Source organism: Melospiza melodia, chromosome 3 (genome assembly GCF_035770615.1).
Source record: "Melospiza melodia melodia isolate bMelMel2 chromosome 3, bMelMel2.pri, whole genome shotgun sequence".
Lineage (NCBI taxonomy): Eukaryota > Metazoa > Chordata > Aves > Passeriformes > Passerellidae > Melospiza > Melospiza melodia.
The window spans coordinates 134,985,580-134,998,081 of NC_086196.1; positions in this window are offsets into that span (position 1 = coordinate 134,985,580).

Here is a 12,502-nt window from a genome sequence, read left to right on the forward strand (position 1 = left end):
TTGCCATGCTTTGTTTTCTTTTCTCAGTGAAGCTGCACAGGGTATCACATAGACCTACAGAAAGTGAACTAAGCAGGAATAGAGTCTTTGGCAGTTCACTGTAAAAGACAAACTGACATTGGTTTTCAGAATTGCCAGTGACTTCTGAGCTCATTTTCTCTTGGTACATACCATTTTAATTGTCTACAAATGCCAAGTTGGAGCATTAATAAGACTTCACATAAGTATGAATACTGTTATTACAGAGTTTTTGAGGGTAAGGACATCATAAAGCCTGGGACCTTAAAGATCATCCAGTTTCAATAATCTTGGTTAAGAGTACTCAAAAAGGTATGAACAGAGGCTGGGAAATTGTTACATATAAAGAAACTGATGTCTAGCTCTATAAAAGTACAAATTCCATAAATCATAAAATCAGAGAATCGTGGAATAATTTGGGTTGGAAAAGACCTTAAGGATCATCTTATTCCACCCCCCCTGCCATGGGCAGGGACACCTTCCACTATCCCAGGTTGATCCAAGCCCCTCCAACCTGGCCTTGGACACTTCCAGGGATGGGGCAGCCACAGCTTCTCTGGGCACCCTGTGCCAGGGCCTCACCACCCTCACAGAGAAGAATTTTATCCTAACATGCAATCCAAATCTACACTCCTCTGGCTTATAGTTATTCTCACTGGTCCTATCAAGAATAGAGGATTACTTTCTGGGAAACTAAAATTTAAAAAGTGAGTGAACCCTAAACTGGGCACTTCAGTTGAAAGCCTGACATTAGGTGGGATCTGGGCCCTTGCCACCAACAGATGCCTCCAGGGAGGTTTGTGAAAGCAGTGTCATTATGAATAGACAGTGAAACCTATTTTTGGAGTGAGACTTGTATCTGTATCTTAAGTAACTATACACTAAACTTCTGATAAGATTAAAAATCCACTTCATCTTTCAGGAGGAAAAACATTTAAAAATAAAAGCTTAATTGCCTCTAAGGAGCCTTTCAGGTAAACCAGGCAGTGGAACACACTTGGAAGGCACTGGGTTTGATATAATTAGGATTCCTAATCACTTGGTGGCATCAGACCCTAGGGAATGTTGTGCCAACATATTTAAAGGGACTTCAGGCATCTCTAGAGCATGGACAAAATTGAACAGGGCTCATGCAAATCCCAGTAACATCAGAATATTGAATTCAAGAGACTAGAGAGGCATTTGGGTGCTCAAATCTGTTTTTAGAATGAAGCTTTAGCATTTCTATGCCAGAGACCATCATCTGAAAAATAGATCTAAGCATCATCTTCCTATGTTGAAGAAGAGCTAAACACCACAATGACAGTAAAATCCAGATCCTTCTGTAATAAGGAGTGTGAGACAAAGAAATAGACAATTTTATATCTATCTATTTATCTCTCCAATAACTCTATTTCCATAAGTGGTCAGAATTTGCAATTTCTTTATAATATATGAAAATCTCGTTTTTGGGGATCTTGCAGCAGCCATCTCCTTAATGTCTCCATATCCTATTTCCCCATTTGCAAAATAGAGGTTGTAAAACTTATTTTGTCTGTCTGAGTTGATCAGACAGAAAACACTTCAGGGCAGGGACCATCTTTTATCATAGAAGAGTATCATACAGGAAAGGTAATAAAAAAGTATCCATCCAAATTGTTTTTAATAGAAAACCATGTTTTCAAGAGAGGATACGGGAGCACAAATCAATTATGAGATATTGTAAAAGAGATAATGTAAAACTTGCCCAACATCCCCTTGAGGCTCAGCTCTATGTGGTTACTCGTTGTGAGGTAGATTAAGTTATGTATTGTCATTTCTGGTACCCAGTTTCTTTGTTGCATTTAATGAGGATGTAAAAAACCTCCTTTTGGTACTGTGGAGAGGCTCCATTCATGCTTGTGATACATCTTGAGCTCCTTCAATGCTGAAAAACTCGATTATTATGACATGCAAACAATAAAAGTTGGGGAGCAGGAATCTCCACCTCTCCCCTTAAACACATTTGACTTACAAGCTCTATAACTTTCAAGCAAGAATTAGTATTATCAATAAATCACCGGGTTCACAGATGAGGAACACGACAGAACGCCGTGTTGCCGAGGCAGAGAGAATGACAATAGGTGCCTTAGCAGCAGTTAGAGCAGTGCTGCAACAGATTGTGCCCTAAAGCAGAAAATATCCTGCACACAAGAGGTTATTCAGGTATAGGGAAAAAAAATTAAAAGTTTAGTTATCATTGCTAACGTTTTTCAGAGTAAAGAGATAAAGAGAGCAGGAGCAGGAAGGGTGGGACTGGGGAAAGGAACTGGGGAGAAATTGCCGAGCTCTCAAGTTTTAAGGCAGCTCAACCAGCTGTCGGGTAGGAAAACAGAACAAAGTAGAGCACGTTTTGGGAGAAAAGCATCTCTATTTGTAACCATGAGGGCATCCATGGGTTCAGTGCTCTCACACACTGCAGAGTCCTGACGACACGTACCGCATCCTGTGAGTCCTGTGCTCGCTTTTCTGACAGCTCACTCTCTTTTCCTCACACATCCTCCCTGGGTCCCAGGGCACACCTGGTTCTTTGGCTTGTTCCATCCAATATCAATGAGAATCATATTATCTGTGTGCCAGGTATGCTCTGAAAGCCTGGTTTGCCACCAGTCTTACTCATTCTTTACTGCAGGGAGTGGTAAAGAAGGAAAAGTGAAGAGGAAAAGAGAAGAAAATTAAAAACTCAGAAATGCTTATGTAATTATTCATAAATCACACTAGCAGATCTCCAACTGTAAGGTTTCAGAAGGTGAACAGACTCTTGAGAAATATTTTAAAAAGAGACATTGACATTTTTCAATCAAAGGTAATGGCACTGAAGTTCAAATTAGGAGCTGGTACCAGTGAGTGGCCAGGGCTGGAATCAGCAGCCAGGGCTGCAGCGGGCTTTGAGGGGTGAAGATGGGCACTGTAATGTGAATTCTGGGATGTCATAGAATCATTTAGGTCAGAAAAGATCTCTGAGATCATTGAGTACAACCATTAACCCAGCACTGCCAAGTCCACCATTAAACCATGTCCCCAAGTGCCACATTCACAAGGCTTCTAAATCCCTCCAGGAATGGTGACTATACCACTTCATGGCTCTCTGTTCCACTTCAGCTGAGAAATCCTCTTTAATTTAAAGGTATTTGTTCTGCAGTGGGTTAATAATGAATACCTGTATGTTCCAAACCATTCATTCCCATAAATCTGCACTGGATTCAGAAATGGATGACAAGTAACTTCTGCCTTAAGGACCATTTCCTTTCCCTGTTTTAATAAGGTCCAGACAACATACTTTTGTACTCTTTTTAAATCAGAATTGACAGAAGGGTAAATCTCCTTGAAACCCATTGTTATTATGTTCTAGCACATTGATTACTTTTTTTTCCAGGAGAGGAATTAGAGCTATCTCTGGGTAGTTACATGACATGGTATTTCTAAGATTTTGTTTCACCTCAGATTTCTTGTGTGACCTAGAAGGACCTCTCGAGAGCAAATTACCAAACTAGGAAGAGGGGACTGCTTTGTGTTGCTGAAAAGTTTTGTGTCCCTGTTTGAATTACTGAACCACACGAGTTAATCTTCTCTGAATCAGGGCCCCATTTCTAGGGTTTTTTCCTCTTTTGGAGAAAGTTTTTTCACATGGATTGTGCCTAGCATTGTTCATTTGATTCATCCTTATGTAATTTCAGTGAATATAATGTTCAAACTGAGCATCAATTTGGCAGACTATCATCTGGTTGAGATTTCACACCTTCTTCAGGGTTCTTAGCACCCAAAGGGGCAGGAGGAGGTTGCTGCTTCATTCTAAGCCTGAATAAGGGAAGATGGTTCAAATTATCTCATCTTCTAAAGTGATTGCAGCCTGTGGGTCCTTCCTGTGTTTGCAGTTTGTGATAAGCCAAGTCCCAGCCTGCTGCTCCAACCTGACAGCATCACTGCTCAGGGATGAATTTCTGTTCTGAGAGGGGATGATACAGAGCTGGGTAGGGCTGGCACAGCAATAATCACCCCCACCAGGCTACTGTATTAATTCTTCAAGTGGCATCACACAGGAAAGAAGCAAAGCTAACACAGATAATTCCTCTGGGACACTGGGCCCTCAGGGCAGATGAGAAATTGCCCTTGTCTCTGCTTTGGCATTCCACATGACCCATTCCCATGGCCCTGTGCTGCTCCAAGCCATTTTCTCATCCCATGTCTTGGCAGGAAGAGCAGCTGGAGATGATGGAGAGAGTGGAATGTACCAGGAAAGAGAACCAACCCCAATGTGTGGCTTGGTTTTTGTTTGCCTTTCACCTTCCACTTGCCTATCACCTGGAACAGAAAGGGAACCCCAAAATGCTGTTGGCACAAATGGCAGCTGTCAGAACCAGAATTCCTGCAGTTTGTGTGGTCAATCAATTAGATATTTTTCAAAGCTGGAGCACAAAATGAACATGTTCCCTCAGGACTTCTACTATAACTATATTCATTTGGAAACAGGTTTTGGATTGAACACTTAAAACTTGAAAAAAACCTTTCTCTTCATCCCTCCAGCTGAGTAGGGACACAGTGAGGGACCCTTTGCCTCACTCATCCCTTGACTCAGTTTCTGCAGGTTAAAGTCATACTGCAAAGCCCAGTGAATACAACAGATCTGCTGCAGACATTCATGGATTTTAGATTACACTGAAAATCCTTTAAAATTAAAAAAAAAAAAAAAAAGAGTTAGAAATAATTTCTGATATGTTGCCACCTTTTAAATGAGAATAATCTCTACCTTGATGACGTAGGAAAAGCCATGGTGATTCAGGAGCTGCAGGTCAGTATTTGCTTGCAGGGATGCAGTAGGTACTTTTTCCATACTGATAGGTACATTTTTCCATACTGGGAAGTGGGTATAAGAAAAACACCTTGTTTTGCTTTATCAACATTGTGACTTTATGCACATTTTAATACTACTTATTTGCATTATGGAGGTATTCTCTGGAGATGAAGATTTTCATCCATTGTAACACTTCCTTACTAACAAGGACCAAAATCACTACTTTAGGTTATTATTTAATTTCCTGAGCAATTATGTGCAAATTTTGTTGGCAAGGTATGCCAAACAGTTTAAAACAAAATGACTATGAGAAAATAAGTTATTAGGTCAGTATTAACAGTGGAAGTTGCAACATTTAATTGAGTGTTTTACAGTGGAGTTGTCTGGGGGCTAAAAGCATAAAGCCCATCTGGAAATTGTCCCCAATTAAAACACTTTTGGTCTTAGAACGAAGGCTGGGCTTAGAATTTACTGAATTATCAGCTTTAAAATTAACTGAGATGGTCAGATTGTGAGCTTACCTTGTTTTCCTCTAATTATTTGAATAAAAATTGTGCTTGCTTAAGCCTGCTCATTCCACAACCTTTTCATCAAGCTGAAACAGGGTCACATAAACCCCTAATTATATGCAAGTGTATCACAATATTTTAATTTATATTGTTTTTTTTAGTAATTCCATTTTTCCAACTGTAAATAATTAACATGTTGAGTCAACCCCAATTGCATTTAATGATTTAAAAGTAGATTATTTTTGAAATAGCAGCTTTTTCTGGGAAGAATAATTTGTTTGTTTGTTAACTTGTTTGTAGGAAACCTATTCTTAAGCAATCACTGGCATTCCAGATCTGGAAATCAAGGAAAATATTGGTGTTATAAAATAATGTTAGCATGGTAATTGATCACCTTGGCTCAAAACACCAATCCATGTCAAAAACTGGGGACAGATGCACACAGAATTATATAGACTGCAAACTCTGCTTATTTTTCACACTCCTGGAGCAACACCTGACCCTTGGAGTAACCCTACAAATAAGTCTAAAAGCAAACCTCAAACCACTGAAAAGATGAGTTTATTAGGACTGGAAAGAAGAGCACTGGGTAGATTTTTGGGTAAGCTGGTGATTATAAAATTCAAAACTGGACCTTCTTTTTTCAGGCCATATTATGCTTCTGTTAGAAATCATTATTTTTTTCTAACATTATTAATCCTGCAGGAACTTATTGAGTTTACTGCTTTGAAGAATACTTTTTTTACTTTTTTTCTTTTCATAGAAAGCTTATAACTTAATCAAATCAAAACACATTTTCACAGGGTCCTTCAGAATGGTTTCTTCAATGCATTTTCCATGCCAAATTCTGCCTCTGGCCACTTCTCTCTAGAACTGTTTAATTAAGCATTTCAGGGTTGGAGGTTTTGGGTGGTTTTTTAATTACATAAAAAAGTTTTTCCTCTTTAATTTTTTCCCAGATTCTACCATCCACCAAGCCAGTAGAATAATTTTAGTTAAGCTCTCCTGCTCTCTAGGCACAAAACAAAGCCAAGTTCAGTTTACATCAACAGAGATTTACTTTTCTCTCCAAGAGGGAAACAGTGTTTAGTTATGAGATTCTGCAACATGAATTCCTGAGCAGTGATCCAGGTTATCCATTTGAGTCATCTGGCAGTTCTCTGTTAGTAGGATGAAGTTGTGCCAATTTACAGTAATCAGTGAATGAGGCAGCGCAACACTGCATTAGGAGCTGTTACTGGATTCTTGCTAAGGTGGAGTCAAGAAATCCCACAAAATAGATATTTCCCATTTGATTTTTCCACCAACTACCAGTGCTCTGAATTTCAAACTAGACCTACAAAGAGTAACTTGGGTTGTTGTTTGTTATGTATTCATTTTCACTTCCCTAAGTCTAGACTTAAATATTAATGAAGGGAAGATTAAAAAAAAAAAATAAAAGCAAATCCCATAAAACCCCTCCAGCCATGCTTGGGGAATCCATCATTTTCTAGCTAGTGGCAATACAAATAATGTAATGTCTTTTTCCTCCTCATTTTTAAGGGTAGTTAGAGATACCTGAACTACCTGGAAAATAAGTAAATAAAAACAATGGAATATTCAGCTGCTTGTGTATTCTTGGCACAGGGATGGAGCACATTTCTTCCTGATTAGAACAACAAGAGTTGTCTGTCGGCTCTGCCAAGCTCCAGCTCCAGTGCTCAGCACTGAAAATATTCCCTTTTGATGCTTCTTTGGCCATAACTCAATCTTTCTAGTAGCAACAATAGTTGGATAAAGGAGTGTTTTTCAGTTTGCTGCTGAAATAACAAGCCTGAGCAAAATTATTAGGCTGTGCTGAATTAAAAATGATTTTTTTTTTGGTTGGATTTGATATTAGCATTTAATCCAAATCTATTTTGGTTAGCTGTCTTTGGTCTTAGCTTTCTTTTAGATTTAGTTTTCCTTTGTAGGTGGATGTTTTTAATGAAATATTGCCTCCATTTTTGTTTTGAAAATGCTGAAATATCTGCCGACTTTTACAAAATGAAACATAAGATTTAAAAATTCAGTAAATTATCTCCTATATAACACTTACATCAATGTGGGGAGCTGGAGGTAGCCCTTATTTACCTGTGTGCTTAATTTTGTCAAAAAATACACAGACAACTGAAACTTAATTTGAAAACCTGATTTAGATTTTATTAAAAAATTAATAAATGTTACTGTTTATATTTTTTCACAATCTTAGCAGGTGAACTTGGGCTCAGAGCTGTGATTTGACAGTTTTAAAAGCAGCCATCAGAAGGTGCCAGAATGCCCGAATTTAGGTGCAATAAATTAATTTCAGTGCCATGCTGGGCTCTGGGGGATGGTGTCCCTGCCCATGGCAGAGGGTTGGAATGATGATTCCTTCCCAGGGGAACTGGAAGGTCCCTTCCAACCCAAATCCTCCTATGAGTCTATAATTTAGATTAATAAACACAGAGCTTGATGAATGTTTATTTTAGAAATAAGCACAGAGCTTGATGAATGAATCTCAGCACATGGTTTGTGGAAAACTGAGAATAACTTCCAAGGAAGATTTATCCCACCCTAAATAGCTCTCTTTGAATACTTGTTTTGATTGTCTTAAAATTTGACATGTTTTCACTTCTTGTGCTCAGCAGAAACAAAAATATTTAAGAATCTACAGTAGACTGAGGGATAAAAAAAGCAAAAGGCAGAACTAATAATAGAATTATTAAGGTTGGAAAAGATCTCCACAATTGTTATGTCCAACTTTTGACTAAATACAACCATGACCATGTCATGAAGGGCTATGTCTGCTTGTTTTTGAAACATTTCCAAGAATGGTGACTCCACCACTTCTGTGGCAGCCTGCTCCATTGTTCAGTCACTCTTTCAATGAAGAAATTTTTCCAAATATCCAACTTGAGCCTCCCCTGGCACAACCTGGGGCTGTTTCCTCTCGTCTCATAGATAAATGTCTGAAGCTCGGTGATTTTATGTTTCAAACCTAACTAAACAAGGTTATGGTCAGACTTGCTGCTGCTGGGAAGGAAGTAATAGTAAACCCAGGTCCAAAAGTTCTGCGTTAGCCCATGGACCTCTTTCAATTAGCTGTTTAGCCTTGTTCTGGTGTTAATTAATCTCAGCTCTTGGATTAGATGGAGCTGCAGCAGGACCCAGCCCTCAGGTGAGCCGAGTGCTGCAGCTGATCCCTGATTAATTAAGGTCATTTATTGGGTTTGTGTGGCCAGGTTTTGGCAGTGATGGGGCTACAGGAGTGGCTTCTGTGAGCAGCTGCCAGGAGCCTCCTTCATGTCCAGCAGAGCCAATATCATCAGCTCCAAATGGACCCACTGCTGGCCAAGGCTGGGCCAATTGGAAATTCCCTGTCTTCTTGGAGAGAGGGAGGGATGGGGGAAAGGTGTTTTTAAAATTTATTCGATTTCTCATTATTCTGCTCCCATTTTATTGGTAATAATTTCATTTAATAGCCCCAAACTGAGTCTGTTTTGCCTGTATTTGGTGAGTGATCTTTCTCTTTGTCTCAATCATGAAACTTTTGCTGCATTTTCTCTCCTCTGTCCAGATGCAGAGGGAGTGATAAAATAGCTTCAGTGCATGGCTGGCATCCAGCCAGTGTCAGCCCATTTCCAGCCACAAACAATGTATTTCTGAGGCGGTTCCCATTTTAATTCTGTTCAACTCTCTAAAGGAAAAAATGATATTAAACACCAAATTATGCATGCAGAGAGATACAGCAGGAGGAGGTGTGCTCATGGAAATGGGGATTCCTCCTGTTGTAAAGTTCACAAGCAGTGGGATGAAATACTCTGGAAGTCTTTGTCCCTTTCCTCTGACTATTGAAATGGCTTAGGAGGCTTATACAAATCAATTTTTAGTCACTCAGCAGCGAGTAAAATTATCTCCATCATGATGTCCTCCTTACACTAACTGGAATTTCAGGTGCCCTGACACAAAAAAAAGAAAAGAAGAATTTAATGTGCAAACCAAATATTCTGTCCAAAGTGTCATGTGTCTGAGAAATTAATGAATTTGCTTCCAAAACCATTTTAGAAATGCTGAGAATTCTTTCTGGTCTTAAAGAGAAAAGAGATTCAGGTTCTGATTTTCTTGAAAATTTCTGTCTTATTTCCTGTTTCATATCATTTAAAAAATGAACAGAACTTATAAAAAAAAACAAAAAACAAACAAACAAACAAAAAAAAAAAAAAAACAAAAAAAAACCAAAAAACACTGATGAGTGTCATGTTTTAGGTTAAACACAATCCACAATCAAATTTGTGAAGAATGTGAAAAGGTTTTACTGGATTACAGAAAATGTCTTTAACACTGCCAAGTTTTAAGAAAAGTTTCATTTTTAAGAAAAGTCAATTCCTGATGCAAAAGAACATTCAGAAGCCAGGTCTATTCATAAATAAACTTAATGAATAATTGATTTCCGAGTTTAGTGTTCAAATCTAAAAATGAAAAAAGGGGGAAAAAAGGGGAAAAAATGAAAACAGATTGCTTAGGGAAAAAATCTCATTGGACAAAATTTAAGGTTTTCTGATAGACCTTTCAATGGTAAATAATTTTTCATTTCTATTCTGTTATAATAAACAGAATAAAACAAATTAAAATTAAATTATTAAAAAACACTCAGTATTTGAAAACTTAAAAAGTATTTTTTTAATATTTTTTTGCTTTTTGAAATGTTTTTCCAATGCTGAGAATTTACCCATATGCCAAGATGCATTTTTCACTAAGTGTGACATTTTCAGGCAGAAGCTCACTTGGTTTTACCCAAACTAAGTGGCTTTCAGATTGCTATGAAAGACACCATGACCCTGATAACAAACACTTGGTTGAGTTATGTTAGCATCACCTTTCACATCAGATCCACCCTCTGCCTTCCCAAGACCTTCTGGAAGTCTTCTTGAATTTTTATTTCCCATCTGAAGGAGAATGGTCACAGTGAGTTTAATTTAGTCACCATCATTAGGCAGCCCTTTTGAAGTGACATGGTCCCCACTTTTAGCATGGCCCACAGAGAGAAAATTTTAAAAAACTATCTTAAATGCTGCTGTATTTGCATTTCCTCCTAATGGACTCTAAATTTTCAGGCTTTTATTTATTTTTTTACAGAATCATGGAGTCATTTAGATTGGAAAAGACCCTTAGGATCATCAAACTGCCAAGTGCACTAACCCACGTCCCCAAGTGCCAGACCTTTTAAATATTTCCAGGGATGGTGACTCCACCACTGCCCTGGGCAGCCTGTTCCAATGCTTGGCAACCTTTTTGGTGAAGGAAGTTTCCTTAATATCCAATATAAACTTCCCCTGGCACAGCTTGAGGCCATTTTTTCTTGTCCTAAATAATTCTTTCACCTTTTTTTTTTTTTATCATCCCACCTTAATAGTTTTATTTAGTTCATTCATAAAACTTAAGAATGAAACTTATGAATGAAAAATAAGAGTTCTTTGTTATGTAATTACAATCTTTTTCAGGTTCATTTGAAAGATTTCCAATAGTAAGAAAAAGACAGGGAAAAGAAAAGCTTAGTACAATGGAGAAAAGCTATGCAAAGAAGAAGAGAATAATTGGTTGCCAAACTTTGTTTAATCAATACAGAGCTAAAATGGATAAACCCTGAGTGTAAAAGGGCACTGAGAAGATTAAACACTTAATTGTGGTGATTCTGACTTACATTACCAGGGTTAGATTCAGGGTGAGAAATTTTCTACATGAATATACTGGTAAGGGAAATTTCCATCTTTTTGGGAAATAAAGGCCAAAGAACAGGCATTAACATCAAGATGATCTTCTTGCTCTCCTAGAACTGTGTTCTGTCAGCTCCATGTGTGATGCCACAAGACACTGGAAATTCTAACCAGTTGGGTTAAGGACTTATTTTCATAGTATGTGAAAACATACACAGAATTCATCCTATTGGGTGGTTTCTCCTGTAATTCATTAGAAATTTTTGCTTTAGTGCCTCCAGTTGTAAACCCACAGATTATTATTGTCACTAAAGGGGGGATTTGGAGGCAGTGTTTGATTTTAGAAGGCTTTTTTACTATTTTAACACATTGTTTGCTGCCTCAGACAAGGAAAGGAAAGGTAAGAAGCAGCAATGAATAGAAATCCAAGCTCCAAGGAGCATCACCTGATGTCCTTTCCCAAGTCCCTGAGTCCCATCAGACTGAATCTATTTACAGAGGATTTATACTGGTTTATCTTCACCTGTATGTATTTTTATCTTCCTTCTTTTTATCAGTTTTATCAGTCTTCTCTACAAATGCCAGCTTGAAGCTCCTGCCTCTCAGCTACTTTTGTGTATTTGGAAAAGGCTTGGTGATAGTTGCTTTAAATATTCTGCTCATATAGACAATACAATGATTTATATCTTAAAATAGACACCTATGTTAGGTATACAAACACATTTATTTACACAGAGTCCCTAAGCAGCTTACCTCCCATGGGAAAATATAAATGGACAACAACTTTCCTTAATTCTTTGAGAATCAAGGAGCAATAGACTGATCCAGTGGTATTATTATTTGCTCCAGTTGTTAAAATCGCTGCCAATCTGCAATTGGTGTTCCTCCAGTTAAGAGGTGTGCCCCTATGGATGGGATGTGCTCATGTGGGTGGAATTCAGCCATGCCATCCCTGATGATGCCTTAATTCCTGGAAGGTGTCACTGTGTGGGAAGGATGGAAGAATTGGTCTTCAAATCAGAGTATGAGATGGTAACTCCACCCTAGACAGGAAATTAAGGCTTTTCCAGCTCTCTGGAAGATCTGTGAAGACCATAAACTAGGAGATAATTTGTTCCTGAGTCTCAGAGTGTCATTTGAAGCTCACACATGAATAAGGGTGGACCTCCTGCATGTACAACATCCTTGACACAGTCAAAGAATCATAGAATCAGAATTATAGAAGATCCTGACTTGGAAGGAACCCACAAGGATCATCCAGTCCAGCTTCTGGCCCTGCACAGCACAGCCCCAAGAACCCCATACCCCGTGCCTGACACCATTGTCCAAACACTGCTTGAGCTCTGCCAGGCCATTACTGTGACTACTGCCCTGGGTGAGGAACCATTTCCTAATATCCAATCTAAACCTCCCCTGTGACAGGAAGGGATCTTCCCTTGCTCTCCAGGGCT